Here is a 27,096-nt window from a genome sequence, read left to right on the forward strand (position 1 = left end):
AAACAAGGATGATTATCTTTATTTTCTATTTATTTTTCTTTTAAATTTTATTTTGCTTTTGGATTTTAGGGGGTGAAAAATTGAAAAATCAAAAATATTGTGCTTTTACGTCTTTAATGTTTTTCTTTAAAATTTTGAAAATCCAAAAACATTTTAAAATCCGAAAAACCAAAAACATTGTGTTTTCGTTTCTACAGAAAAAACCGAAAAAGACAAAACGATTGTGTTTTATGTATGTAAAGAGAAAAACAAAAAGCTTTTTGCATACGTTCGCTGAAAAGTATGTCAATTACTCATATTTGAAGGACATATATTTGTATATGTTTGGTCCTGATATTTACTCGTAAATGTTCGGGATAGCCATTTACCTAACAATGGAAAGTAATTGGGGCGTTTGTTATGCGTTTTTACTTAATTTTCTTGCTGAAAATTATGTTGGTTATTTAAATTTGTGGAGCATGCTTGCATGTATTGGTCCTGTTATCTACTTGTAGATTGATAAGATAGCCATTAATCTATAGACTGAAAGTGATTGGGTCGATTAAATTCATTTTGTTTTATGCTCCTCAAAATTTTGAGTTTTTAAAGCAAAAAGAGAAAATGATAGTACATTGACTGTTTGACCCCAAATCAAGTAAGAAATAAGCTTAAAAGACTGAGTGCTTAATCGTTGGTGTGTTGATAAGTCCTAAAAAAGCTGTTAGAGTAAAGTATGTGATATAAACGTAAAGAAAAGCCAAATTGAAAGAGGTGTTAGTCTCTAGCAAAAATCTCTGTGAGAATGGCAGGAATGTAATAACCTGTCATACTCAAGCCTTATAGTTGTTTGATCACCCAAAAATATAATAAAGTAAATAACAAGCGTTAGGATTCTAGTCATTGTGAGTCTTTATGCGGCTTAATCATCTGGGTATTCATAAGCATGAATATTTCACTCGCTTTTAGAGCAAACCCAAAGTGATTAAACTTGATCACTGCTGTACTTCGTACAATCTAAATTACTGACTTGATCAAAATCCGCTGTTAGTCATACATCTGTTCCTCCCTTGCGTGCGTCTCAATACCAATAAGAAACGTACCCCTGGGGATACAATGTATGTAAGCCGATAGATGGACTCGTGCATACTCACTCACATTAAAGGAAACCTGATGCATTGCTCGAAAATTCTTTAAATTCAAATTTTGATCAACACTATAATGGTTTAAGTCAAGTTGGGGTGATATGGCAAAATTCAAATTAAGCTTGAACCGAGATTAGAGGCTGATAGTCTCTGATATTATGTGCGCTAATTGAACCACTAATCATATCACAAAAATGCTTGAAAGTTTGTTATAAGATTTAAGTGGACAACAATATTAATGACCGACTTAATGCCAGTCACAATATCGCTGAAATATAAAACTGTGATGGAAGGGCATTCTGGTCAATATGATTCTCTGCTCAAACTCAGAAAAATCCAAAAATATGTACTGCTTTTTGAAAAAACCATACAAAAACACAAAAACATATTTTTTACTACGTTTTTATTTTTCAGATATTTTTCTTGTATATATTTTTCAGACTAGACATTTTATAACTTATTCGACCGTGCTTAATAAAAGATCAAAATACCAAAAAAAAATTACTTTTTCATGTTACATATTATTTAATTCTTCTAAGTTATGTGTTTCAAAACCTAAAACACGCTAAGGTATTCGTTCATCGATATTTAATTTAATTGATTTATTTAATTTATTTATTGAATTTAAAATAAAATAAATGTAATTCGTTTATTTATGTATAACGAATTAGGTCATTCCTATCGAATTGCATTCTAATTCGTTACCCTAATTCGCTTCCGCCACTCTTAACGAATGACTTTTAATTCGTTATGCATATCTACACGAACTAAGGCTAATTCGTTAATTTTATGTCTTAAAGTTAACGAATTGATTCTAATTCGTTAAGCCACGTGTTAATTTAATTTAACGAATCACCTGATTCGTTATTTCAAATTCAAACGAATCATCAGATGATTCGTTACATTGAAAAACGTGTCGTGTCAGACTATATAGGTTTTCGTGAAGGTGTTTTGTCTCACTATTCACCTTTCATCTTCCCCATACATACTGTTACTCTGGCCAAATTTTTCAAGAATCTTTGATCATCGTTTTTCTGTGTTTTGATTATATCTTTGTATTCCTAAGGTATAGACGATTATACCGTGATGATTATTGTCAAAATTGATGATGGTTTGATGACTTAATTTGTTGATTAAGTTATCGGGTTTTAGAGGTTTTCTTAAACCTTAATTTAACCACTTTACACCACGTTTTGGGACAACAAATTGACGTCATTATAATCGCGATATGATTCCGAGATCCATTGTGATCATTGATTTGGTCTTATGTTGTTGATTATAGTTGTATCAATTTTCGATTGCAAATTTGACTTTTCATGTTCTTGGTGATTTTGACCTTGACCGTATTAGTCAAACATTAAGCTTAATTGCCCATTCGGTGTTGTTTAACGAAGTGGAACTCATTCGTGTCCAATTCGTTATACATTTCACATGAATCAGGATAACGAATCGTACATTATAACGAATCAGTTTCTCCTTCGTTATTTATAACGAAATAGACCATAATTCGTTAAATTTTATTAGTAATTCGTTATGCCTAATTCGTTAATTATTTACTTGATAGCGAAGTAGCTTATTCGCAATAACGAATTACCAATTCATTATAACGAATTAGAATATTTAACGAATGACATATTAATTATTTTAAAATTAAAAGTTATATAAATTGGTTTAATATTAAAACTTTTAATAAGTATTCTTATTATTTATTATCACTGATTCTCGGTTTTGTTTATATAGTGCAATGGCTGATAACATTAATCAAGATCCTCCCGTTGATGCACCAAAACAACAACAGCCAGATCAAGATAATCCCATGCTTCCATATGACAAAAGACACAACGTTTGTGCCTTCGTTGGTACAAACTTTGCTGACGAGAACGTATTTGGTGGGATGTTGGAGTTCTTACATCGCTCGCGTATTCATCATTCCATCACTACTAATCCTGATGTTCGATTCAGTATCGTTCGTCAATTTTGGAATACGACGAGATATGTGGAGACTGAGAACCACATTACAGCTGAGGTGAATACGAGACAAGTTGTGGTATCACCTGAGTCTGTTCGAAGGGTGCTGAGGTTCGATGATACCATTGATGACCCGAGTGAGTACCACAAAGAGTTGATCCGAGGGTTGTTTGGATGATTGTTTTATTCTGGTGAACTTGATGATTCCATGTATAACAAGGCATACTTGTGTCCCACATACAAGTATTTATTGCATATACTTATACATTGCCTTGGTGGACGTAAAGGGGGTTTCGACGAATGCCGCATTAGTCTTCAATCGGCATTCGTTGCTTTTGTTCTGAACAAACCCTTCAACTTCTCTGAAATGATTTTCGATCATCTCAAAGAAAATTGTACTGTTGTGAAGCGTCGTTCAAAGTTTTTGATGTATCCTCGCTTCATTCAATTGTTCGCTCAAGATCCTATACGTGATTTGGTACTCGATCCAACACGTCTCGATGATAAATTGAAGTTGGAACACATGACAGCAGATACTATACGAAGGATGAAGTCATATCATCAGACTCCTCATCCACGTACCAAAAGATTGATTGGTCATCTGGTGAACCCAGATTATGTATGTCCTCCCAATGATCGCTGGATCCATGATGACTCGGATTCTGAGCGTGAGGATGGAGCAGGTGGGAATGAGGGTGATGGTGATGATAATGATGGTGGTAATGGTGTTGCTGGTGATGTTCCTGTCTTACAACTAACTGAGGTTGAAGCTGCTCTAGCTGGTGCTATAGCAGCCCATCATAAAAGGAAAGGGAAAGAGCTGGTCGATCAAGGATCGTCTAAGCGTCGAGTGCCGGCTGGTGCTGGCATCTATTTTGGAGTTCAACCTCCAAGGTCTATTCCTCAACGACCGGTGCGTCGCTTACTAATAGCACCCCGGAGCTTACATTGACGACCACGCTTACATCAGATCCTAGGCTTCGCATGATTCCACAGTTAGTTTATCTACTCTGCCAAGGCCTACTACAGTTACTTCGGTGATTTCTCCAACACCGATGATGATGCCTCTGCCTCCAATGGATATCTCATTTCTGAGGCTTAGCCGTCCTCAAGGTCCAGTTCAACCTATCCCTACTTCTTTTCATGCTATGCATTCGCATTAGCAGACTAATTTGCTTTTAAGTCTACTTCATCTTTATGAAAATCAAATTTCTGTTGATCGTCTGAATGAAGAGCGCTTAATGTAGAATCAGAAGAAGTTGATAGGCTATGTTTCTTACTGCCAAAAGGAAACAAAGGCCCTTCGTGAGATTGTTATGTCTCAGGGGGTGAAGCTTAAATAGCAGGAGGAACTTATGATGCGTCGGGTGCTGGAGGAAGTGAGCCGAAATAAGCTCACAGCTCGTCCTCTGGTGCTGGTACAAGTGCTGATGATGATTCAGGGAAGCAGATTTGTTAGAACTCGTTATTCCGATACATAGATCTCAAATTTGATACATATATAATTAACCTCTTATTAAGGATCTAGTTCATAGTGACTCTTGATTGTATGTTGTATATGATATATTAGTTGTATGTATGTGTATAATATTAATACTAGATTGAAGCTTGAGAGTGAATCTGGGCAGCGTTTCAATAATATAACTCAAAAATTAACTTAAACAGTGGACTGAAGCCACAATAAATAGAAGATGGATCTAGTTCGTTACATATTCCGTAACGAACTAGCATCCACTTCGTTACATACACTTAAATGAAATAACTTAACGAATCACCCCCTGATTTGTTAAACATCCTTAACGAATCAGGAGAGACATTAACTTAGACCTAGTTCGTTAAACATCCTTAATGAACTTGCCTATACTTTAACGAACTACAGTAATAACTTATTACTTTATTACATAAATAAAACGACAAATACATAAACGATAGATACAACGACTCGAGACGCAAAACCGTGTACTAATAGACACCCCCTCGTCTTAAGCTCTTTGTCTTTACTTTACTTGAAACGCTTGGACTGCCAATCTCTACAACTATGAATCCCGTTCTCATAACATACACGCACGACGCGTTGGAACTGCATAGCCAGATCATAGTCTTCATTGCGCTCGAACAAAATCTTATTCTTGTGTAGTACGTCGTTGTTGGTCTCGGTTAAGTTAACAAGCCACATCGGATCAATGATCTTGATCAGCTCGGTCTTCAAACCTTTGCCCAGAACAATGACGGCCTTGCCAGTTTGGTTGTCGTAGTACCAGCGGTTGAAAGATAATGACATATGTTTATTCAACGTCTTCACCAGCACACGCTTCATGGTCATTGGCGGTTTTACCTTAAGGACCAGCTTCCTCCAGCCCGTCCTTGGATCGATCTCTTCAATACGCTTACGAGTGGGAACCTACTGTTTGAAAAACTTAAAACTATGGTTGACCTCGAACAGCAGATGTTGATGAAACCATTCTGCATGTTGATTTTTCCCACGATTCATGAAAGGACGACAAGCTAACGTCCTCACATCCCATCTTGGTAAAGAAAGAACGCCCCTCATCTTTGCATAATACTAGACGCCTTTTTTCCCACTTAACAATACAAACTTTCAACTCAGAATCAAATAACCATGAAATAATATTACCTTGAACCTTAGACACAGTCTTGAATGAGGTCATCTGGTTGGCTTTAGCACGAGCAGCAGCTTCATCCTTCTGCTCCAGATCTACATATCTATAAGCCTCAATAATCTTACGGGTTTTCTAGCTTCGATACCCAAACCATCTTGCAATATCAGCATCAGTTGGGTTTTCAATCGAACTGAATCTCGTGTCAACCACATTTTACCCTTAGATACCTTATCCAGATATCCTCAGCTGCTTTAAACGTTTCTTCATTAAATACTGGAGCACCTTGATCAACATTTATGTGTTGAAACAGGTCAGGATACTCCTCAGCTATGACATCTTGAACCTCGACCTCCTCATCTTCATAAATAACATATTTATTTATCTCAATAGTCGGATCATTTAAGATCTCTTCGTCATTCATAACTTCTACATCAGGCTCTGTCTCTAACAAAGTCAACTCATCGTCATTCAAACCAAGCAGTAATGAGATATGCACTCGTGTTAGATACCTTTCAACAAACTGACCAACCTCAATCTCGTTCCTATTCACCACACTTCTGACCACCCCCGATCCATCAACAACAATAACTGTATCAGCTTCAATCATCTCAATCGGTTTGACATCAGTCGTATCATGATAAACAATAATCTGCTTGTCTGAGTCACCAACTCCACTAGTACCTGCACCAGAGGAAGAACCGTGAGATTGTTTCGGCTCACTACCTCCAGCACCTGAAGCATCGGTGTCTTCATCATCATTTTTCAACTTTTTCAAAGCATCGTCATTACACGTGAGTTGCAAAATGAGATCCTCTTGTTCTTTCAATTTCACCCCCTGAGACGTGACAATCTCACGAAGAGCTTTCGTTTCCTTTTGACAAAAAGAAACATAGCTCATCAATTTTTTGTGATTCTCCATTAACCGTTCGTGATTCAGACGATCAGTAGACATTTGATTTTCATACAAATGTAGAAGACTTAACAACATATTTTTCTGCTGAGTTGGAGGCATAGCATGAAATGAAGAAGGAATAGGTTGCACAAGACCCTGTGTCCGACTCAATCTCAAGAATTAGATATCCATTGGTGGTGGAGGCAACATCAACGGTGTTGTAGAAACCACCGAGGTTGCAGTAGAAGGCATTGGCAAAGTAGATAGAATCGATTGTGGAATCATGCCGAGCCTTGGATCTGATGTAAAAGTAGTCATCAAAGTAAAATCTGGAGTGCTAGTACTAAGCGGCACCACCAGGCGTTGAGGAGTGGATGACCTTGGAGATTGAACTCTAATCGAGATGCCAGCCCCAGCCGACACTCGACGCTTAGAAGAGCCTTTAGAAGCCAACTCTTTACCTTTTCTCTTTCGTTGAGCTACAATTGTAGCAGCTAACGCAGCTTCAACCGCAGCTTGTTGTTCTAGAATAGATGCATCACCATCACCACCATTACCACCATCATTACCACCATCATCACCATCGTTCCCACCTGGTACCTCCTCACGCTCAGAATCCGAATCATCATGGATCCAACGATCATTGTCAGGACATACATAATAAGGATTCACAGTAAAACCAATCAAACGTTTGGTCCTTGGTCTTTCCTTATGATAGATCTTCATTCGACGTACAGTATCAGCCGTCATATTCTCTAATTCCAACACGTCATCTACCAATGCTTGATCGATGACCAAATTTGGAATCAAGTCTTGAATAATTAACTGAAGGAAACGTGGATACATTAAGAACTTCTTCTTCTGAACGGTTTGCAGACACTGTTCTTTAAGATGATAAAAAATCATCTCTGAGAAGTTGAACAGCTTGTTAAGGACTAGTGCAACAAAAGCCGACTGCAACATGATACGGCTTTCATCAAACCCGCCTTTACGTCCTCCCAAGCAATTTATCAACACATGTAAAAGATACTTGTACGTAGGACACAACCCATTCTTGTTATACATAGACTCTCCAATGTCACCACCGTAAAATACATGATGAAATAGACCCTTGATCAATCTCTTGTCAAATTCACACGGATTGTCATTGTTGTCTCCAAAGCGTAGAACACGTCTAATCACATCTATATCCACAGTGATAGGAGTTTGGTTGAATGTGGCTTCGATGTAGTTCTTAGCTTCAACGTATCTCGCTGTATTCCAAAATTGACGAACGATACTAAATCGGACGTCAGGGTTTGCAGTGATAGAATAGTGAATACGTGAACATCGTAGGAATTCCAATAATCCTCCAAATATAGCTTCGTCTGCAAAATTTGTACCGACAAAGGCACATATATTATGCTTCTTATCGTACGGCAATAATGGTATATCTTGTTGTTGTTGTTGTTGATCAGAAACCTGTGGATCTTGGTCTTTTTGATCAGCCATACTACTGAATAAACAATGTCGAGAATAAGTAATCATCAACATTATAAAATGAATTTTGTATATTTAAATAATTTAAACTATTATAAACAAATGTCATTCGTTAAAAAATCAGTCTGATTCGTTACAAAATTTATAACGTATCATCTGATTCGCTATCAAGTAAATTATTAACAAATAAGAAGTAGTGAATTACTATTGAAAGATAACGTATTAACAACTAGTTAGTTATAATTTAACGAATAGACATCAGATACGTTAATAAAATGGATTCGCTATTCTAGTTCGTTTGATTTACTTAACGAATTGGACACGAATGAGTTCCAATTCGCTAAGTATAACGAAGAACACCAAGGTCAAACCCAGCTTAATCTTTGACTTAATTTGTCAAGGTCAAAATTAACCAAGAACACCAAAAGTCAAAAACGCAAATCTGAAATCAATTCCCCATAATCCTCGATGGATATTCGAACAAATGACCACAAAGATCTCGGAAACTCATTGTGATTAGAGTGATATTGATTCGGGTTTCCAAAAACATGGTATGAGTCAATTAAATTAGGGTTTAAACTAAGCATAAAAACCCGATACAAACAGTTAATGATTAACTCATCAATCAGTAATCAAAACATGATCAAAGGTCACCATTGATCTTGAAAATCCATTCCGATGATAATAACATCAAATACAGGTACTCAACCATGGTATAGAGCACACCTATAAAGTTTAAATAAACCTCGAAAACACGGTAACAATATTAACATAATTAACCTATCAAATCTGTATGATTTTTGACGAAAACAACAAAGATGAGATCATCTATACCTTAGAAACACAATGGTATAATCAAAATACTGAAAATCGATGATCAAATATTCTGGAAAAAATAGGCCAGAGTAATAGTGCAATAAGGAAGATGAAGAGTGAATAGTGAAACGAACCGCCTTCATAGTTCCCTATATTGTCTGACATTACACGTTTCCCAATGTATCGAATCAGATGATTCGTTTGAAATTTGAATTAACGAATCAGGTGATTCGTTAGATTAATTTAACACGTGTCATAACGAATCAGATTTATTCTTGTCTAATTCGTTAACATATGCATAACGAATTAAAGTCATTCGTTACAGAGTGCGCAAGCGAATTAGAATAATGAATTAAGATGTAATTCGTTAGAATAACCTAATTCGTTATTCATAATTAACGAATTACTCATAAATGAAAAATTTTAATGGAAAAATTAAATAAAAGAATTAAATAAATAATGAATTAAATAATAATAAATAAAAGAATTCATTAAGTAGCCCATTTAAATTAAAAGGATTACCGAGATTCCATATCTCGATAATTAAATACCTAACATTGTTTCACGTTTTGAAACATAACTTAAAATAGATTAAATAATATGTAAAACGAAAATGAAAAATATTTTTGGTATTTTGTAATATTTAAAGAATGTATTTACATGAAAAAAATATCCGAAACATGAAATAGACAATCTTTTTGTGTTTTATATGATTTTTCAAAAGACGTACATATTTTTGTATTTTTGCTGAGTTTAAGCAGAGAATCATATTGACCAAAATGCCCTTCCATCACAATTTTATATTTCAGGGATATTATGATTGACGTTAAGTCGGTCATTGATATTGTTGTCCACTTAAATCTTATAACAAGCCTTCAAGCAATTTTATGATAAGATTAATGGTTCAATTAACGCACAGAATATCAGAAACTATCAGCCTCTAATCTCGGTTCAAGCTTAATTTGATTTTTTCCAAATCACCCTAGTTTGACTTAAACCATTATAGTGTTGATCAAAATTTTGAAGATTTTAGAATATTTGAGCAATGCACCAAGTTTCTTTTACTGTGAGTGAGTATGCAAGAGTCCATCTGACGGTTACATACATTGTATCCCCTGGGGTCCGTTTCTTATTGGTAATGAGACGCACGCAAGGGAGGAACAGATGTATGACTAACAACAGATTTTGATCAAGTCATTAATTTAGATTGTACGAAGTACAGCAGTGATCAAGTTTAATGACTTTGGGTTTTCTCTAAAAGCGAGTGAAATATTCATGCTTATTAATACCCAGATCAAAAAGCCGCATAAAGACTCATAGTGTCCAGAATCCTAACGCTTGTTATTTACTTTATTATATTTTTGAGTGATCAACAGCTATAAGGCTTGAGTATGACAGGTTATTACATTTCTACCATCCTCACCGAGATTTTTGCTAAAGACTAACACTCTTTCAATTTGGCTTTTCTTTATGTTTATATCACATACTTTCCTCTAACAACTTGTTTAAGACCTATCAATGCACCAATTATTAAGCACTCAGTCTTTTAAGCTTATTTCTTGCTAGATTTGGGGTCAAATAATCAATGTACTATCATTTTCTCTTTTTTGCTTCATAAACTCAAAATTTTGAGGAGCATAAAACAAAATGAATTTAATCGCCCCAATTAGTTTTAGTCTATAGATTAATGGCTATCCTATCAATTTAAAAGTAGATAACAGGACCAAAACATGTAGACATGCTCCACATACTTAAATAACCGACATAGTTTTCAGCGAGAAAATTAAGTAAAAACGCATAACGAACACCCCAATTCCTTTCCATTGTCAAGTGAATGGTTATCCCGAACATTTACAAGAAATTATCAGGACCAAACATATACAAGTATATGTCCTTCAAATTGACGTAATTGACATAATTTTCAGCGAACGTAAGCAAAAATTCTTTTGGTTTTTCTCTTTACAAACAGAAAACACAATCTTTATGTCTTTTTCGGATTTTACTGTACAAACGAGAAATTCACAATCTTTTTGAATTTTCAGAATTTTCTTATAAATAAAAAGTAAAGAATTTCACAATCTTTTTGTCTTTTTCAAATTTTGAAATGTTTTTTTTTTGGATTTTTCAAATTTTAAAACCTAAAGGCTAAAGGCATGAAAACACACTATTTTTGAAGTTTTTAAATTTTTTAATGTTTTTGGATTTTATCTATACAAACGAAAAACACAATCTTTTTGAATTTTCTATTTTCAACCCCTAAAAACCAAAACCAAAATAAAATTTAAACAAAAATAAACTGAAAATAAATATAGTTATCCTAGTTTCAGGATATCAGCAAGGGTCTTTAGGCCATTTAAATCAAGCAAAAATTGAAAACGTGTTTTATCAAATGCTTTGGTAAATAAGTCAGCTCTTTGAAAATCGTTATGTACTTTGTCAAGGTCAATTAATTTTTTTTCAAAACAATCCCGTATAAAATGATATCGAATTTCGATTTGTTTCATTTTAGAGTGTTGTACGGGATTTTTGGTGATGCTAATGGCAGAAGAATTATCAATTAGAATGGGAGTAGTAAAAAACTTCAAACCGTAGTCACGAAGATGTTGTTGTATCCACAAAACCTAGGAACAGCAACTCGAGGCTGCAACATACTCAGCTTCGGCGGTTGAAGTGGAGACCGTTGTCTACTTCTTACACTGCCAGGAAACAAGCCGGCTTCCTATGAATTGACATCCCGCTGTGGTCGATTTGAAATTAATCTTGCATCCTCCATTGTATGAGTCAGAATAAGCGGTAAAATAAAATGTATCGTCCTTGGGGTACCTTAACCCGGTGTCAGGATTGCCCCTCAGATATTGAAGAATACGCTTGACCGCTGCAAGATGAGTCACTCGGGGACTAGCTTGGTACCTAGCACATAAACAAACAGCAAACATTATATCAGGTCAAGAAGTAGTAAGATACATCAAAGAACCAATCATAGCTCGATATAGGGTAGGAGCGACGGTATCCTCCAATTCATCCGGTGATAAATTGTGACCCACGGGGAGAGGAGTAGAAGGGGTTTTTCCGGCAGTAATCTTGAATCGGCTCAAGACGTCGTTCACATATTTTGTCTGATGAATAAAGATTCTTTTCATAGACTGATGAACCTGCAACCCTAAAAAGAAGTTCATCTCTCCCATCGAACTCATCTCGAACTTAGTTTGCATTGATTTCTCGAACTCCTTACACAATGCGTCGTTTGTTGACCCAAAGATTATGTCATCTACATTAATCTGAACGAGGAGAAGATCATCACCAATGTTTTTACAAAACAAAGTGCACTCAACAGTCCCACATTTGAAACCATTATCCGTCAGATGGTCGGCGAGCGTGCCATACCAAGCTCTCGGGGCTTGATGTAGACTATATATTGTCTTGTTTGAACGGTAAACACGGTCAGGATAATCAGGGTCTTCAAAACCAGGAGGCTATAAAACAAACACTTCCTCATGAAGTTCACCATTGAGAAAAGCACTTTTAACATTCATTTGGTAGACTTGTATATTCTTGTAAGCTGCATAGGCTAGAAAGATTCATATGGACTCCAATCTTGCAACAGGAGCATATACTTCAGTGTAGTCAATAACCTCTTGCTGATGAAAACCTTGCACCACTAATCGTGCCTTGTTTCTCACGATCACTCCACGATCGTCTTTCTTACACTTATATACCCACTTAGTCGGAATCACCTTCTAGCAGGTATGTCGATAAGATCCCAAACACCCAAACGTACAAATTGTTGTAATTCTTCTTGCATGGATTCTACCCAAGAAGGATCTTGAAGTGCCATATGAGGAGTCGTTGGCTCAACTTGGGATAGAAAGCAAGTGAATTTAGCAAGATTTACAATTCAAGACGAATGTAAATCTGCATAAGCACATAATACATTATTTTCATTTGATGAGGCAACTTGATGACGTGTTTGAACTCCCACATCAAGTTCTCCAATAATGTTTTCTTTGGGATGATAATTATGAATCCTAAGAGTGGGATTCTCAGGAAACTCAACATTTTCAAATAAATTAGTGTAATGTTCCCCCAACTCGTGAGAAGAAACATCACTATCAAGTTCAATAACTTGATCAATAATTTGATTGTCATCGGAAGAAGTAGAAGCATAATCAAATGAAGTCGGAGGATCTTCATTAGGATCTTCAGTTGGAGTAACAATTTGAACTTCAACATCATTAGAACTTGAAAATCGTGGAATTTCCAATTGATTTTCAAAATATGCTCGAACTAGGTCTTCATCTGGTTGCTCAGTTGATGGTGTAAACGAATTAAATAAACCATCATAATCAAACATCCAGTCGAGACCTTTCCCTTGAGGAGGAGTAGTGTACTTTTAACAGTCCACATGATACCATTCCTCAACACAACCAGACGTGAAGTTAAATACTCGTTTCTTAGGAGAAGCATACCCTAAGAAATACCCGTTAATGGCTTTTTCACCAAACTTTTCCACATCCTTTTTCAACATTGTACAAGGACACCCAAATGGCTCCAAGTACTTTAAATTAGGCTTACGATTATTCAACAACTCATAACTTGTCTTCTTGAGTCTCTTAACAGTTAGAACCCCGATTGAGTGTATAACATGCAGTATTCACCGCCTCATTCCAAAAATGGATAGGAAGCTTTGAATCAGCAAGCATCGTTCTAGCAGCTTCAATCAACGTTCTATTCTTTCGTTCAGCAACACCGTTTTGTTGTGGTACGTATGGGGCACTGTGTTCTCGATGAATTCCCTTTTGTAAACAAAATAAATCCAGTATAGTATTTTTAAATTCAGTACCATTGTCACTTCGAATTCTCCTTACTTTATGTTTGTATAGTGATTCGATCTTAGTGATTAAATATTGAACAAGGACCGGTGTTTGATCTTTTGAACTCATAAATAAGACCCTGAGTATCTTGAATAATTTTCAGTAACTACCAGGCAATACCAATCTCCCGAAATACTCACACGATTCACTGGACCAAAAAGATCCATATGAAGTAGCTCAAGAGGAGTATTAATGAATTTAATAAATTAGAAGGATGCACCTTTTTCCTCTGTTTGCCCTTTCTGCAAGCAATACAGTGATCGGGTAACTTAAAATTCTTCAAAGACACACCTTCAACTAGGTCATTTGCCATTAAGTAGTTCACCTTACGAACATGAATATGACCCATTCTTCGATGCCATAGAATAGAATCTTTCTCGGTTGCTTTCGAGACAAAACATGTTTTGATAGATGTTGATACTTTAGAACTCATATTTAAGACATAAATATCATTTGATCAAGGTGATCGCATGACAACCATGTCCTCGGGAATCACATACCCCGGTTTCAAATCAAACACTCTTTATCTATAAATACTGTAGTGTATTTCTTGTCACATATTTGCGACGCACTCAATAAATTATGGTCTACCTTGTCACAGTAGTTAACCTTCTCAAAAGTAATATGCCCATTCAAAACATCACCTTCTTCTGTAATCATACCCCCAAAATTCCCAGCAAACGCCACATAACCACCTTGAATATTTCTCACGTTTTGTAAGAGGTTGAGATTTCCATTAATATGACGAGAACATCCACTATCCACAATCCATTTTTCACCATAAATGGTCTTGGATGTACCCTACACACAAACAAAAATAATTAGTTCAAAAAGGCAGCCCAGGCCTCAGTCTTGGGCACCTTCTGGTTTTCTTGAGAAAAGTTAAACTTAGTTGAATTCAACTGTTGTTCAGCAACTTGAGAATAACTTACAGGCTTCTTAGACTTTCGTCTTAGATAAGCCGCTTGAACTACATTTGAGTTCACATTTTTGCATAACGGTTCAGTTGGAACAAACTTTGGTTTGACATGACCGTAAGTTTCATTCACATGAACGACCTTTCGAGGATTCACGTTTGAGAACATGATGTGAGTATCATCATCATATGACACAGGTCGTTTCAAAATCTCCTTAATCAAAGGAACCAGTTTCAATTGGTCCTTGACAAATGGATGAAGATTTTGAAAATTCTTCTGTCCACAGTTTCTCACCACATGACCTTGTTGACCGCAAATGAAATAGCTTCGCATGTCCACATGATTGTGTTGAGGTTTAGCAGTAACATATGACACAGAAGGATGATGACTCACGTTCTTGGTAAAACTCTTAGCTAAATCATCAGATGACAACGATTTCGTTTTCAGATAAAAATCTAAATTAGAAGAATTTGAGAAACTTTGCAAAGTATCGGTTCCAGTTGATTTTACAAATTGAACCCTTTTTTGCATGTTTTAAAACTTGGTTAACTTTCGTCAAAGGATCAGATGCAACTAATGTTTTAGCTGATGTTTTAGCTTGAGCATATTGACGTTCAAGGTCTTGAATCTTGGACGTTTCATTGTGGAAAACACTTTCGATCAGTTGTGGTTTGATAATACTGATTGGAATGTCTTTCTCAGTAAACATCGTGTTAATACCTTTTAGTTTATACACACGATCAGTTGATGGCTTAGAGACATTTGGATTGATGAAACGCAACAAATCCTCATCAGAAATTTTGGGTTTTTCTGGTTTCTTAGCATTCACTGGTTTAAATTTAACATGATTTTCTTGTTTCACGTGAGTTGTGTGCGAACCATACACAGCCTCCTCAAATTCATGAGGTTCAAACAGTATGTGATTAGAACTTGGAATGTTCTTGTTCTTGTGTATGATATCAGGTTCGAACACATCCTCAATGATAACTTTTTCAACATTTTCACCAAAGACTTTGTTACTTTGAATATGAGGATTTTGAATTGTTGTTTGGACTTTAACATTTTCATGTTAAACAGGTTTAGCTTTTTCTGAAATTACAGGTTCTTTCACAAATCCATCCTCTTCGTGTCTTGCAAAAGAATTCAGTTTGTAATCATTCTGAAATGATGGTGGAATTTAAACAAAACCTATACCTTTCTTTGAATCTTTTTGCTTACCGGATACTTCAATTATTTCGTTTAGCAAAAAAGAAGAGTTTCTGAATTTGCCCAATTTGTTCTTTAACTCAAGAACCTCATTTTCAAGCTCGGTTATTTTTTATCTATGTTTCAAAATTTCTTGAAACTTTTGTTCATTTATAGTCATTTTAACCGTTAACTCAGCCTTAAGATGATGGTTACTTGTCGACAAAGCATCAATCTTCTCTCGAGATTTCTTTTGAGTATCTAGAGATTTTCGATAAGTATCTTTTAGTGAAGCAATCTCTTTCACTAAACTGTCATTATGGTTTTTCAAGGAATCTAACTTAGGTTGGCATTTCTCACATTCAACACAAAAAATAGAAGAACTAACCTCATTTATTTTGGCCATGCAAGCAAAAGTAGTTGGAAGCTTTTCACATGAATCATCAGAATCAGACTCAGTATCAGCATCAGAAGATAACTCGCTCCCACTTGCATTTGATCCAAACATTACCATGTAGGCTTGATTGTCATGACACAGCAATCGTTGTGACAGTCATCTCCATCAAAATTAGATAACATTGCTTAGGATCCAAAAGATGATGGTTTAGTTATAGAAGACTTTCCTGCATCATTTCCACTTTTACCAGATGAACTCTGATCTTGTTTTCTGGTACCAGTGTATTCCTTCTTCGGCTTATCACATTCCTTAGCAAAATGCCCAAACTCTTGACAGTTATAGCATTAGACCATTAATTTATCAAAACCCAACTTCTTGTTCAATGAAGGAAGATCTTTACCCGTTCTTTGCATAAACTTTTTCACTTTCCTGACTATCATAGCCATATTACACTTTAAGTCCATCAGTTCCAAATCATCAGGATCAATTTGGTCATTGTCTTCATCAGTTAAATCGCTTGTGGGAATTTTACTACTAACCAAATTCTCATATGAAGTCATGAAGGCAGACAAGAAAGCAAAGTTTTGTTCAGCCTCCCTCATGTTTACATTTGGTTTTGATGAGAAATTATTTGAAGGTGATGAATTCCCATACCCTCCAGATAAACCAGAACCACCAGATGAACCAGAATTTCCAGCCATGTAGAAACAAGCTCGTGGATCACTATAAATAGTTGTTGCGTTATCACTTGCATTTTGAGTAAGAAATGTAGTGATGGGAGAAATAGTTGAACTCAACGGCATACTTCCACGATAAAATGCAGGATCTTGATTTTCCTTTGAAGACTTTTGACATTTAAGATCGTATTCTCATGCTTCGATCTTTTGCATGAATTCAGATGCAGTCAAATCTTCATTGCAAAAATAATTATTTTCTTTCAAAACCATCAAGAACGTTGAATAACAACTTGGCAAAGCACTTTTAATAGTGTCAATCTATCCACTTCAGATGTTTCCAACTTCATTTTATCCATCTCTGCTATCAGATGATTAAACCTTGTAGTCATTTCTTCAACTGTCTCACTCTTTAGCAGATTAAAGTTTCTGAACTGAAACTTAAGCATAACCTTCTACTTTCAGCGGTATTGCCCACGCTTCTCATACGAATATGCTGGAATATTTTAAGCACAAAATTTTATGCTACCAACTTGATGAAAGATATTTTCTGTGTTGGGTTTTAACAAGAATATCAAAGCCATATAAACTCATTTATACGAAAAACGCAGCGGATTAAAAGTTTTAAATCTTGTTAAATTGATTGATATAAAACCCGTTTTATATGTAAAACACAAGCCCCGGATCCATATACGAATTACATGCATACCAAAACTATCAACCATAGGGGGTTTATGTAATACAACCTTTCAAGAGGCAAGAAGATGAAGGAGATGACGGTTTGAATGGCTAGCCTGCAATGGAGAAGAGCCTCAAGCTTGTATACCCTCAAAGCCTTCAACAAACACCTTGCTTGCTAGGATTTAATGACTCTTGCACTTGAAAGATTAACCCTCTTGTGTTCTTCTTCCTTGAACCGATTTTGGGAGAGAAGAGAGAGAGGAAAGAGATTGCTAAAAAATGCATGTAATGTGGTTGGTCTTAATATGTTGTGTCCCAATGTAGATATTAATAAGAGAAAATATTTCAAACAAATGGGAGGGAAATTTCCCCCCAAAAGTGGGCTGGTCCTACCAGATATTATTTTCTCTTTCTTCCTGGAACAGACTAATACTCCATGTACTAGTCTCAGGCATAATACTTCATGTATCAGTTGCAGGACTAATACACCATGTATTAGTTCACAGGACTAATACTCCATGCATTAGTCACAGGTCTATTGAAACTTTGTGACATTTAACACTTTTAACATTTCATAAGTTTCATGCAACGTACCACAACTATTATCATATATATATTATTTAACCAACTTAAATAATATCATAAGATAATCTCTCTTAATAAATTATCCTTATAGTTTATCAATTCCTCAAGTGCAAATATTTAGAACCCCATTTTTCTAAATATCATGAGTGCTAATATTTAGTTGTTAGATCATATCTACAATAAATATTATGGTGTTTGTCTAGCTTGTTATTGGGTATGACCCGACTTGGATCATAACGTACTAGCCACATCAACTCTAATATGTGTCTTGGGCAGAACAATTCCTACAATCTCCCACTTGCATAAGATACATAGAAGATTGATGCAAATAGAAAATACCGCCTAACAACAGTTTACTACCCCTAATACGTATGACGAAGTGCCATTCAATAACATCATCCCCTTCAAGTCCCTTACTTGAAATGATTTAGGTGAATCTATCATTTATCCTTTTGTCACGGATGTCATGTCAAATCCAAAGACACAGAATGGTCATTCTTTGTTGGTTTAACTTAGCAGGCCTTAGACATCTCACTCTCAACGAATAAGAGGGACAAATCCCCTATTGACTACATACGTCTCTCACAATCACCTTGTACTACACTTGAGCTCAGCCTTATGTACTGACATGTTTCAGAGCAGCGAAGAACTAAGTCAAAGTATAATAGTCGATGAATATCAAGACCCAATATGTATCTCAGGTCGGAGGATACTATGATGTTCGCCTTTACTCAAATTTATTAATGATCACAAATCACAAGGATTCCATGTAGCAAAATTTGAGAGCGGGTCAGTCCATTATTTATCCCATAAATATCTATGAACCTTGGCAGCAACCCTTTCCATATTCATACTATGAATATCTACCAATCCAAGTTCATAATAGTCTTACCTTCATACTTGTTCCCACAAATATGAACGACTACGGACAGTTAGAATTATTAACTTATTCACGGCTTTAAACATGCTTAAATGGAACATAACTCAAATGTCATAATCATAAACCATAATCATATGAATGAGTCAAAATAAAAATTGTTCCGATATCCAAATACAAAATAGATCAAGTCCAATCACTAGAATATCGAAGTCCTAAGGCGCAAGTATGACCCTCATGCTTAGGCCTTTCAAGGAGCTTCGTGAGTGGATCCGCAATGTTTTGATCAGTGTGAACTTTGCGAATACATATCTTTCCCTTTTCAACTTCATCCCTTATGTAGTTGAACATCCGCTCAATGTGCCTAGTCTTTTGATGTGCACGAGGTTCCTTGATTTGAGCAATCGCACCTTCGTTGTCACAAAAGATTTCTAAGGGGTCCTGAATGGTACGGACTACCCCTAGATCGGCCACGAACTTTCTAATCCATGCAGCTTCTTGAGCTGCCAATGAAGCGGCGATGTATTCAGATTCAGTGGTGGACAAGGCTATCACATCTTGTTTTGTGCTCTTCCAAGAGACAGCACCACCATTCATAACGAAAACGTATCCCGATTGTGATCGAGAATCATCTCGATTAGTTTGGAAACTCGCATCCGTGTAACCCTTTACAACGAGTTCCTCCTCACTATAGCCATATATTAGAAACATATCCTTAGTCCTTCTAAGTTATTTCAATATGCTCTTAACCGCCATCCAATGGCTACTTCCCGGATTTTGTTGGTATCGACTTGTCATGCTCAAAGCGCATGACACATCCGGTCTAGTGCATATCATGGCATACATTATGGATCCTATAGCCGATGCATATGGGATTCCATTCATTTTGTCTTGCTCATCCTTTGAGCTAGGACATTGAGAAGCACTCAATATTGTTCCTCTTTGAATGGGTATGAAACCTTTCTTAGAGTTGTCCATCTTGAACATTTTCAAGATTTTGTCAATGTATGCACTTTGATTCAAACCTATCAACCGCCTTGATCTATCCCTATAGATCCTTATTCCCAAAATATAGGCGGCTTCACCAAGATCTTTGATGGAAAAACAACTCCCAAGCCAGGCTTTTACACCTTCCATGGTTGGAATGTCATTCCCAAACAAAAGTATGTCATCAACATACAATACTAGGAAAGTAATGATACTCCCACTAGCTTTCTTATACAAACAAGCCTCATCAGTGTTCTTGATGAATCCAAATTTCTTGATTTTTTCATCAAAACGGTGATTCCAACTTCTAGATGCTTGTTTCAATCCATAGATTGATTTCTTTAACTTGCATACTTTATTAGGATGTTGTGGATCGACAAAACCTTCAGGCTGAACCATATAGACATCTTCTTCAAGGTGTCCATTTAGAAAAGCAGTTTTGACGTCCATTTGCCATATCTCATAGTCATAATATGCGGCTATGGCAAACAATATCCTTATAGACTTTAACATCGCCACGAGCGAGAAAGTTTCATCATAATCAACCCCTTGAGTTTGAGTGAAACCCTTTTCTACAATTCTAGCTTTATAAGTATCCAAGTTTCCATGCATATCAGTTTTCTTCTTGAAAACCCATTTGCTTCCAACTAGTTTGGAATTAAGAGGTGGAGCAACCAAGTCCCATACTTGGTTGTCATGCATGGATTGCATCTCAACGTTCATGGCTTCCAGCCATTTATCACAATCAGATTGCGACATTGCATCTCGGTATGTGGTGGGTTCATTCGAATCTACCACGTAGCATCCATCCATGAAAAATTCATATCTTTCAGGTGGGGTGCTAATTCTACCAGTCTTGCGAACGCTTTATGTGTTTCGATCAACCATTTGATCATCATCAACAACCTCTTGTTGATTGCTAGTGTCAACCAAACGTGTATCGGCTTGTGGTTCTCGATCCTCCTCGAGTTTCATAGTTCTATCAGTTCCTTCCATAAGGAACCTTCTTTCCAAGAACTTAGCCTTGCGAGCTTTAAACACTTTATGCTCATTTGGATTGTAGAAGTAATATCCCATCGAATCTTCGGGATATCCTACAAAGATACACTTAGTGGAACGGCTTTCAAGTTTATCAGGGGTGTAGATCTTAACATAAGCCTCACAGCCCCATACCCTTAAATATGATAATTACGGAACCTTTCCATGCCATATTTCAAAAGGTTTCATTTCCACTTTCTTGGTTGGTGCCATATTTAAAATACGGGCAGCAGAGATCAGTGCGAAACCCCAAAATGATAGAGGTAATGTGCTTTTAGCCATCATGGATCGAACCATATCCAATAAAGTTCGATTCCTCCTTCCAGACACACCATTATGTTGTGGTGTTCCAGGTGGAGTAAGTTGTGAGACAATCCCACAACTCCTAAGATGTTCTAGAAACGCATCATTGAGGTATTCACCTCCTCTATCGGAACGTAGTACTTTGATTGTTTTGTTGAGTTGATTTTGTACTTCATTTTGGAAGACTTTGAACATTTCAAATGCTTCATTTTTGTGTCTTAACAAGAACACATACCCATAGCGACTATAATCGTCGGTAAAGGTAATGAAGTATCTTTCACCATTCCTTGTCATTGTCCTAAAAGGACCACATACATCCGAATGTATGATACCTAATAAGTCTTTCGCCCTTTCATTAGTTCCACTAAAGGGTTCCTTGGCCATCTTTCCCAATAAACAAGATTCGCACTCATCAAATGAATCATCATTTGATTCCAAAAGACCATTCTTTTGAAGTGTACTTATGCGAACCTTGTTTATGTGACCAAGGCGACAATGCCAAAGACAAGTCTTACTCAACGTGTTATCAAAGGATGTGTTATCATGAACTAATTCGTAAATTCCATTAGAGGGCATCGCTTTAAAATAAAAGACATCATTCATGAAAACACAAATACCATTGTCTACAAACTTTAAATCATAACCACATTGTCTTAAAAGAGAAACGGAGATAATGTTCCTAGTCAAACTAGGAGAATACAAAATGTTTTTCAATACAACTTCCAAACCATTTGGAAGCTTCAAAACATAATCTCCTCGGGCTTGGACGTCAACCTTTGCTCCATTGCCCATGAAGAGACTTGTATCTCCTTTCTTGAAATGTTTATTTCTTTTGAACTCCTGCAACAAATTGCAAATATGAGTTCCACATCCGGTATCCAGTACCCATGTGTTAGAAGAAATAACATTAAGATCAATATGAATCATGAAATTCGTACCCGAGGTTTGCCCTGCATCCCTCTTGTCTTTCAACTCTTTGAGATAGGTTGGAAAATCCCCTTTCCAATGTCCTATCTCACCACAACCAAAGCACGGATCCTCCGAGCTAACCTTTAGCTTCTTTTCCTTTGGATTGGTTGGTTCCACTTTAGCCTTTTTCTTTTGACGTTACCCTTGACGTGTCCCTTACCTCTAGCAACCTTTGCTTTTGGTTCCGGGTGACGCCTCTTCACCGATTGTGTTTCTTCCATATGACATGCATGGAGCGCTCGAACCGTTTCGAAGCGTTCCACCCTAGCTTGAGTAAGGAACATTTCCTTAAGTTGGGTGATCATGTCATATGCCCCATTATGTTCAAAGTCCTTTTGAATCTTGGGAATCATAGTTCCCAACATGAGACAAGAAACTTGCACCGAATCCTAGGTGTATTTCAACCAACCGTTATAGGCATCCAAATCGTCAACGTTTGGTTCATCGGGAATAGGATCCTCCAATATGTAGGACCTTTTTTCTTGTTTGAGAACAATTCTCAAATTTCGATACCAATCCATAAAATTATTATGGTTAAGACGATCCTTATCAAGTATAGCTCTTAGTGATAGGTTATGCACGGGTGGGATACTTTCGTTGGGTGGATTGTAGATTGCGGACATCTAGGAAATTTAACAAAGTTCACTTTTAGTATTTTCGATATCAATAAATTAATTTTAATCTTTAATACCCTTTATGTCTTCAAGACAATTAACGATTAAAATCTAGAATCCAACGTTTCATTCAGAATGTAGTTAGGTGATCCTTATCCTACTATTCAAATTAACAAGTTAGTCAACGTTTGACAATTGCAACCCTTTGCAACTTCTAGTTTATGGGATCGGTTAAACATCATATGTTTAGTTGGCATGTTTAATCCCATCAACACCTTTGAACGCCATGTGTCGGTGACCCTATTCACATGGTTTCCAAATCAAGTAGTCCTACTTAAACACACGTGTGACTTTACACATACAAGTGGTTAGGTGACCCTTATCCCAAAAGTATTGTAAAACCACCTTAAGATCACAAGTTTTCTTAAATGTGGTTAGGTGACCCTTACCCCACATCAAGTCTACAAGTGACTTAAGTGTTGTATAAAAGGATGATGTTTAACTTGTTTTTAAAAGGGATTTTAGTTTTCAAAATTCTAGATTGGAAAACTATATAATGTACCTTCCATTTGCATGCATTCAGATGTATGTTACCTTTGAAAACCAATTTTCAAGTTCCTTTTAATAAAACCCATTTTATTGTGAAATCATTATCTTTTAATAAAACCAATTTTATTACCTAATTATTTCTAAGGAACCAATTTTATGCAAGTTGTTGATATTAAGTTTGTTAATTATCCTTATCCAAATAAGATAAAACAAAATATATAAATCAACCATGCAAGCATAAATAAACAACCAAAAGTTCATAACCATAGCCACCTAATCTTGGCCACACTTGTTGACCGAAACAAGTGTGCCAAAAGGTCTCTCCTAAAGGACGAGAAATGACACAAGGCATGTGTCGGTGAACTCCCACTTGATCACGCATCCATATGCTTCAAGTTTCCACCTTGTGTTGTGACTCTTCCACTTTATTTGGGCTTCCAATGGGCTCCAACTTCAGCTCCTAGCTTCCTTGGGCCTCCACGTTTGGGCTTTGGCCTTGGGGCTAAAATCCCATCTTGGACTATAAGGTCCATTAAGGCCCAAAACCAAAACCGTAACCTTGTTGCATCTCCTTTTAAAAAAATATATCCTAATACATTTTCTCTAGTAAAAGAAATACAACTAATCTGCTTATTATTACAAACCAATATGAATGAATAAATAGATTACAAACCCAAATAAAATAATATTACAACCAAATTGAATATTGAATAAATCACAACACAAACACACATCCAAACACAAGGTCATGGCTAGGTTATAAACATCCAAATGCACATCCAAATATGCAAGTATTACATCTCTAAATGGTTCCCCTTGTGAACCTCAAACTTTCGGCCATGGATAAGAAAAACCAAAAGTTTCGGGTTTTGTCCAAACAAAACAACCAATCATCCAAATGACTTAATTCTTCAAGATTATCACATGCATGTAAAGTATAATCTTGAAGAACCAAGGGGTAACCAAAATCCCCAAAAATTTCGGCCATATGGTGAACCACACCATAAAACCCGGAAAATTTTTAGATCTATTGATGCATGTATCCGTATAAGCGGCTCTTGATGCCCTTGTTGGGATTTAACAAGATTATCAAAGACATATAAACCAATTTATATGAAAAACGCAGCGGCTTAAAAGTTTTAAATCTTGTTATATTGACTGATATAAAACCCGTTTTATATGTAAAACACAAGCCCCGGATCCATATACGAATTACATGCATACCAAAACTATCAACCATAGGGGTTTATGTAATACAACCTTTCAAGAGGCAAGAAGATGAAGGAGATGACGGTTTGAATGGCTAGCCTTCAATAGAGAAGAGCCTCAAGCTTGTATACCCTCCAAGCCTTCAACAAACAACTTACTTGCTAGGATTTAATGACTCTTGCACTTGAATGATTAACCCTCTTATGTTCTTCTTCCTTGAACCGATTTTGGGAGAGAGGAGAGAGATTGCTAAAAAATGCATGTAATGTGGTTGGTCTTAATATGTTGTGTCCCAATTTAGATATTAATAAGAGAAAATATTTCAAACAAATGGGAGGAAAATTTCCCCTCAAAAGTGGGTTGGTCCTACCAGATATCATTTTCTCTTTCTTCCTAGAACATACTAATACTCCATGTACTAGTCTCAGGCATAATACTTCATGTATCAGTCGCAGGACTAATACACCATGTATTAGTTCACAGGACTAATACTCCATGTATTAGTCACAGGTCTATTGAAATATTGTGACATTTAACACTTTTAACATGTCATAAGTTTCATGCAACATACCACAACCATTATCATATATATATATTTATATATATATATATATATATATATATATATATATATATATATATATTATTTAACCAACTTAAATAATATCATAAGATAATCTCTCTTAATAAATTATCCTTATAGTTTATCAATTCCTCAAGTGCAAATATTTAGAACCCCATTTTTCTAAATATCATGAGTGCTAATATTTAGTTGTTAGATCATATCTACAATAAATATTATGGTGTTTGTCTAGCTTGTTATTGGGTATGACCTGACTTGGATCATAACGTACTAGCCACATCAACTCTAATATGTGTCTTTTGCAGACCGATTCCTATATTCTGGTAAAGCCATGGTCAGAGTAGAATAAGCTTTTGTCCTAATCTCTAATGCTTTCTTTTCTTCTTGAGAATATTGAGAAATAGACTTAGGTGTAAACCCGATAGTCTCATCCCCAATCATTGGAACGGTGTAAACCTCATCCAAACAATACGAACAATCAAGATGAACTGACCCTAAATGAGCAAAGAAATGGGGTTCCCATTTAGCAAAATCGCTAAATTTCATTAAACGCAGACATTTCGAATGTGAACCGATCTCGGTATCCAGTTGCAACATTTGTTGCATTAACATATTTTGGGAAGCTAATGCATACATACCGGCCATGTTTTCTAAATAATCAATTTTCTCAAACTTCAGGGGTTAAATTGAAAATTAATGTAACGAATTGTGAACACTAGATAACGAACTGTGAACAGTGATTAACGAATCACAATTTAACGAAGTTAAAATTGTTCAGGTAACGAATCAGAAATAGTAAGTTTGACGAATTGATGCAACGAACTAAGTCAAATAACGAATTAGGTGGTCAAACAAATCAGGTGAATTTCTTTAACGAATCACTAAGTGTTTGCTTGGCGAATCAGCTACAGTTGATAACGAATCAACTTGTAGCGAATTAGGTAGTTACAACGGTTGTAACAAACCTCTGACAACAAATGCCACGTGGCAAAAGTTGTTATAAAAACAGTTAACTAGGTGATAAATGTGTCACACGAACTAGTTGACACGAATTAGAATACGTAGCGAAGGGTTCACGGATATGCTGATAATCGTAACGACTTAGATAATGACATTAACGAATTAGCCAAAAATGTTAACGAATTATGCTGAAAGATTAATGAATTAGACTGAATCTTCAAATCTTCAAACCTTCAAACTCATATTTTCAAGAAATCTGGAAAACATATGAACACATAACCCAGTCACAAATCTGTATTACTCTCACGATACTTAACCAAATTACTCAATCAAACAACCAAAACACTCATAACCATATCCCGTAACTCAATTAACAATTAACTCGTATCCGATCTAACCAAAAAACCAATCCCCTGTTTTCGGCTTAAACCAGATCCAATCCAATAACCACAACAATCCAAACCAAATCTCAATTCTTGTTCACTACAATTTCCCAATACCTTAACACACTCAAATCCAATCCAAACAATCCATTACTTATCCAATTAATACTCAATTTGATCCAAAAATCAAACTGAAAAAAACTTAACACAAACACTATCAATTATCAATCTAATAAAACCAAATAACATCCAAATCAAGTGTAAACGAGCACCGAAAGCTCTGATACCACTTGTTTGAACTCGTTAATCCGATACATAGATCTCAGATCTGAGACATATATAATTAACCTCTTAATAAGAAACTAGTTCATAGTTACTCTTGATTGTATGTTGTATATGATATATTAGTTGTATGTA

The sequence above is a fragment of the Bidens hawaiensis genome, unplaced genomic scaffold (genome assembly GCF_021521415.1).
Source record: "Bidens hawaiensis isolate Kalapana, Puna unplaced genomic scaffold, B.hawaiensis_p1.1 tig00027307_1, whole genome shotgun sequence".
Lineage (NCBI taxonomy): Eukaryota > Viridiplantae > Streptophyta > Magnoliopsida > Asterales > Asteraceae > Bidens > Bidens hawaiensis.